Genomic DNA, 6170 nt, shown 5'->3' on the forward strand with positions numbered 1-6170 from the left:
GGGCACCATCAGCTTTCTTCACCACATTTGCTTATGCACCCATTTGTCTTCAGTGATCCGTTCGACACCCCGTGATCACACAGGTTGATATGATCCAGTTAATCTTAATGCTGGTCTTGTTTGTACAAACGCCTTTGTTTTTTTGTTGTTGTTGTTTTGTGGGTTTTTTTGTCTGACAATGTTTTTATTTCCCCCCTTGTATTTGAGAGATAATTTTACTTCATATAGGATTCTTGTTTGGCAGGGTTTTTTTCTTTCCGAATATTATATGTCACTCCACTTCCTTTATTCTTGGTAGGTTTTTCCTTTAAATTTTAGTTTCTGCTAGAAGTCTGAATTTATCCTTGTCAGTCTTCCTTTGTAGGTGATGACTGCTCTTCTCTCCCTAGCTAACCTCAGGGTTCTCTCCTTTTCCTCGAAATTGAAATCGTTGACTATGAGAAGCCATCATGTTTTACTTTGAGGGGTTCTGTTCAATATGGGGTTCTCTTAGCTTCTTGAATACTTAGTTTCTCCACTTTTGTGATGCTGGGGACATTTTCTTTCATGATTTCTCATACTGTTTCCTCTATTGGTTTTTTAGCTTCTTTCTCCAGGATCCTGATAAGACATACGTTGTTTCTCTTGATAATTTCTCATATTATTCTCAGGCTTTCTTTGAATTTCTTCCCTTTCGTTGTTATTTCTCTCATAATTATAGTCAGATCGATGTCTTGAGTTCCCTGATTTGATTGTCCTTTTCTTCAATACTATCCCTCTGGTAGTTTGCTCTTTCACATTATTATGTTTTTCCTTGTTTATCTTCTGAGATATCTATTGGGGTGAAAATTTTAGTTTCTCAATTATTAAAAACTATCCATGATTGTAGTCTTTATTTTTAATCAGCCTCAATTTTAAGTTTGAAGCTTTCTGGCTGGTTGTTTTGATAACTTTCTAACTCTTAAAACTGACTTCCTACATTCATTTAAAAATTGTTAAAATGGTCAATTTTGTTTTGCTTATATTGGACACTCAAAAATAACTATTAGACAAAGGAGAACTGCTCCTTTGGGTTTCTGAGTCAAACCTTTATGGGAGCAGAAAGTCATGATTTTTCACTGAGTGGCTAGGAGGTTTGAACTGCTAACTTGGCCATTAGCAGGCCAACATTTAATCTACTATGCCATCAGAGTCAGAATCTATTAGATGGACATTTAGGGGTGGATTTTATATTTTATCATGATACATAAAAACTAATATTGCAGTATATTCTATTCTCTCTTATTTCTAGTGAAAGATTAGTCATTTTGTCCCTGTTTCCCTGTTTATAATATTTATTACATTAATATATATTAACATATAGTTATTGTATATATTTATTATAATTTTTCCTCTGGTTGTTTGAAATATTTTCCCCTCTCTATATTTTTCCTACTGTGACTGATATTCTAGCGTCTTTCTTATTGTATTCTACTGCAGGTGTATTGATCATCTCTTATCTGTAAGTAAATATTTTGACTACATTTTCAAAAATACCATATGTACTCAAGTATAAGCCGACCTAAATATCAGCCGAGGCACCTAAATTTACCACAAAAACTGCATTAAAAATGTGCTGCAAAAACTCGGCTTATACATGAATATATACACTATTTACCTTTTATTCCATGAAAAAATATTTAAATAATTTCTTCCTACATCTGACATTTCTCATTTTCAGTGAAGGCTATTTTTCACATTTCCTTTCATATGGTCAGAAAGTTTTTCAGTTTTTTAATGCTGCTATGTTTTCCTTGTTCGGTTGATTCTGTTCCTATGGTTTAATTGAAAAGTTGATTTTAATCTCTCATTTAATAACTTCTTGCAGTGTACTTGTAGTATTGTGGGTTACACTTGGGGATGTTAATTGCAAGGTTAGCTGTTCAATATCGCTAATTTCTCCGTGTGAGAAAGATGCTATTCTTACCTCGTATGAAGACTCACAGTCTTAGAAAGCCACCGGCCAGTTTTATCTACATTGCTCTCAAGGTTCACTGGTAGCATTTAATCTATGGCAGTGAGGTTTTATTGTTTATTTTTTGTTTTATTGTATATATTTTAGAGCAGACCAACTTCCATAATTTACATTAAAATTCAGACATCCACCTAGTCTCTGCTTTTGTGTTTAATGTGCTTTTGAATCTATCTTTTGAGATCTTTATTTCCATTTTTAACATTTTTACTTCAGTAGTTTTCCCTTTTGCTTTTAAATAATTTTTTATTACATTAAAAATAAGTAGTTTAAAAATGTACCAAGAGTATTCTAGGATATTTTCAGAGTCTTTTTCAGTAAGTTTAAAAAAATATTGATTCGAATCAATATAAAAAAAAAACATTGAAATTACTTATAAATGCTGTTTAGTGTATACTAGTTAACCATTATTGTTTTTTTTTAAGAATTAATGATTCACAGGGGAGTCAAGATAATTGTTTCAATCTTACAAAGTAATATTTCCAGAGCTCATTGTAGCAAAGAACGATCTAAGCAATAATAAATATGGGACAAACTGCAGTAATTTTGCAGCATCCACAATTAAACAAATGATAATATATTAAAGAGGGCTTATGTAAAACAGTCAAGATTAATTGCTGCTAATTGAGTAAAGTCACAAAACTAAGTGTTGGTTTCATTTGTGATACTAATGTCATTTACAAGGTTAATTACTGTGTCACTTCACAGCCCCTAGTTGTTTTTCATATTGTGGCAGAAAATGTGGGAACAGATGGACGAGAATAACATCTGGCTTAGGTGAGCAGTCAGAGTACACATGTCATCCTTGAGTGATTTCCTTCAGTCATACAGTCTCAGGGACGGAAAGTAATGAGAGAAATGTGGGAACCAAGAGCAAGCCATTTGCTATACAACTATTAGCCTACTGGCCCTTGCCAAATCCCAGAGTGATGTCATAATCAGCGTCTAAGGAGGCTACAGTAATTTTCCATTATCATCTTACTTCCTTACCCCTGGTCCCATACCTGCTTGGGCATGCATATAAAAACAAGCTTGTCATTTATGGAACACCTCAATGTGAAAAACAAAGAGGAAAGGGGAAACGCCTTTTATTCATGCTATCCGGCTTGGACCTCATGATGACCCTATACATTAGGTGGCCCTGCATGATTTTCACATTGATAAACAAGGCCCAGAAAATTGTCTTGCATACAAATGGTAACATAAAACATGGGAAAGCAATGATATAAAAACCACAGTAATTGATTTAACCTACAGCAAACACATTTACATGGAATTTTACCTACATTATATCAGTTACCAGAAGACAGAAGTCTAGACTAACCGTAGCCCAAACCCCAAGTTTAATCTTAACGCTAAAACTAACCCTGGTCCTAACCGTAACCCTAACCCTAAACATAACCATAAACCTAACCCTAGGCCTAACGCTAAACCTGACCTTAATCCAAACCTTAACCCTAGGTCTAACCCTAACCCCTAACCCTAACACTAGGCCTAAAACGGAACCTAACCTTAAGCTTAATCGTAACCCTAACCCTAACACTAACCCAGTCCTAACCCTAACCCAAAGCCTAAACCTATCCCTGAGCCTAATCTAAACCTAAGCCTAAAGCTAACTTGTTAACCTTTCAATGATCTTGTGTACAAAATCTTCTCACACAATAGGAAGTAAATATATACTGCCAAATAATACAAAAGACCTCATTAGGGAAAAAAACACATAATGATTAGAACTATTTGATTGTAGCCATTAAAATGTGTATATATTTTTCTGTTTATTTGCTGCATTTACTTCTTGCAGAAGACCCGTGCTGTTCAGGATGTTGTGCTCATTACAGAGCACACAGCCTACGCATGAGACATTAGAGAGGTAGTTCAAGGGTGAGCTCTCTTGGCCTTAATTTCTCTCTGCAAGGTATAAACGGTGTTGCTGCTGTCTTGTCAGGAAGGAGAGCATTGAATGCTGCACATGTAATTAATTATCACCATTGTCCTTATCACTGGGATCCAGCCAGGCTTACACTCCTGGCTTTGTTCTATTTTAGTCAGTTATGTTTCATAATGTATTTTCTTTCCCTCTGATGAAGCTTCAGAGTCAGTTTCTTTCCTTAGAGCCAGCAATTTTTTTGTAACACTCAACGTTAACAATTTATACAGAGGGGTGGTTGCTTGAGCTATGTTTTCTCTACTGCTTTTTAAATAGATAATTTTTCAATCATCACTTCCTTTATTTTTCAGCTCATCAATATATATTAGTCTCAGCAAAAAATTATTAGGGTAATTTAAATATAAAAATAATTCAGTAGGCTTATTTCACTATAAAAAGTAGTGATTCCTGAAGAAAAAGATATATATATATATCACTGATTCCAGGTTTGTTCAGATTTATTATCTGTGTGAGGAATACAAGAATATATAGACTATAACCATAACCAAACCGAACCAATCATAAAATTCATCTTGACCATGGTGATCCCAAGGATGTAGTGTAGACTGCACTTCATAGGATTTTCCAAGTTGTGACTTTTTTGAAGAGATCACCATGGAATTTTTTCTCAGGTGGCTCTGAGTAGGTTTGAACTACTAAATTTCCCACTACAAGATGAGCACTAAACTATATATATTTCCCCGGAACATTAGTATATGTTGTTGTTATTGTTAGGTGCCATCGAGTTTTACCAATGTATAGCAATTCTATGCACCACAGAGAAAAACACCGCCTAGTCCTCTTGGGTTACCCTCATAACTGTTATGATGTTTGAGCTATTGTTGCAGCCACTGTGTCAATCCATCTTTTGAGAGTCTTCTGCTTTTTCACTGTCCCTGTGTTGTGCCAAATCTGATGGACTTTTCCCAGACTGGTCTCTCCTGATAACATCCCCAAAGTAAGCGGGATGCAGTCTTGCCATTCTCATTTCCAAGGGGCATTCTGGCTGGACTTCCTCCAAGACAGAGTTGTTTGTTTTTTGGGCATTCCAGGGTACTTCCATGTTCCTCACCAGCACAATAGTTCAAATGCATTGGTTCTTTTTCCCTCTTCCTTATTCAATGTCTAATTTTCACTGAATCTGAGGTGATAGAACATATCAGAGTTTGGATCAGGGCCACCTCAGTGCTCAAAGTAACATCTTTGCTTTTCAACACTTTAAAGAGAGCTGGTGAAGCCAATTTACCCATCATTTGGTTGTGGATCAGCAAGATGAAATCCTTGACAACTTCCATCTCTTCCCCCCCCCATTTTTTCTCTCTTCCCCTTTTATAAAGATGTTACTAATTAGTCTAGTTGTGAGGATTTCTTTCTTTACATTTTAGCTTTCTTTACTTGAGATATAATCCATACTGCAGGCTACAAACTTTGAACTTCACAAGCAAGTGTTTCAAGTCCTATTCACTTTCAGCAAGTAAGGTTGTGTCATCAGCATATCACAGGTTGTTAATAAGCTTTCCTCCAATCCAAATACTGCATGTTTCATATAATCCAACTTCTATGATTACCGTATATACTCAATATAACCCGACCCGAATATAAGCCAAGGCACCTAATTTTACCACAAAAACTGCATTAAAAAAGTGCTGAAAAACTCGGCTTATACAAGAGTATATATGGTATTTGCTTAGCATACTTATTGAACAAGTATGGTGAGAGGATGCAACACTGATGCACATTGTTTTTGAATATACAACATATAGATTACTATATAATCTTAACACACTATGTTTGGTAGTTTTATAATCGGTTGTCAAGTTGAGAGGATCAAGAGTGAAGAGGTGGAGTTTAACCTGTCATTCAAGTCTCAGCTTAATGAGCTAATTTGGAGGTGTTAAGTAGCTAAATAACTCACTGGAGGCAGGACACAAGCTCACTCCCTGGGAGACATTACACCTGAAAAGACACACTAAGCTAGTACCTTGAGCTGGAGGAGCCAAGTGGAGCCCCCTGTCAGTGCTGAGATGCTTACAACACCACTGGATCCACAAGACTTCCCACTCATTGGCCTGTGATCTTCCTGTACTCAGTGTCATTGCATGTGTTTCATGAGTCTGAAGAGATCTTTATAGATTTGTATGAGACATATGGGCTAATATGGGACTTATGGACTGTACTGGGATGTTTTCTCAATATTCAACTGCTCTTGTACATAAAACTTTCTCATACACATATGAGTCTCCCTGGATTAGT

At 35.8% G+C, this 6170-nt stretch overlaps 1 pseudogene; it reads right to left on the minus strand.

The window, feature by feature from the left end:
- Positions 1–2022, minus strand: part of LOC101660041 — a 5675-nt pseudogene extending 3653 nt beyond the window's left edge.
- Positions 2023–6170: the final 4148 nt, after the last annotated feature.

This window comes from Echinops telfairi, unplaced genomic scaffold (assembly GCF_000313985.2).
Source record: "Echinops telfairi isolate 266 unplaced genomic scaffold, ASM31398v2 ScPeMD7_7400;HRSCAF=8409, whole genome shotgun sequence".
Classification (NCBI taxonomy): Eukaryota; Metazoa; Chordata; class Mammalia; order Afrosoricida; family Tenrecidae; genus Echinops; species Echinops telfairi.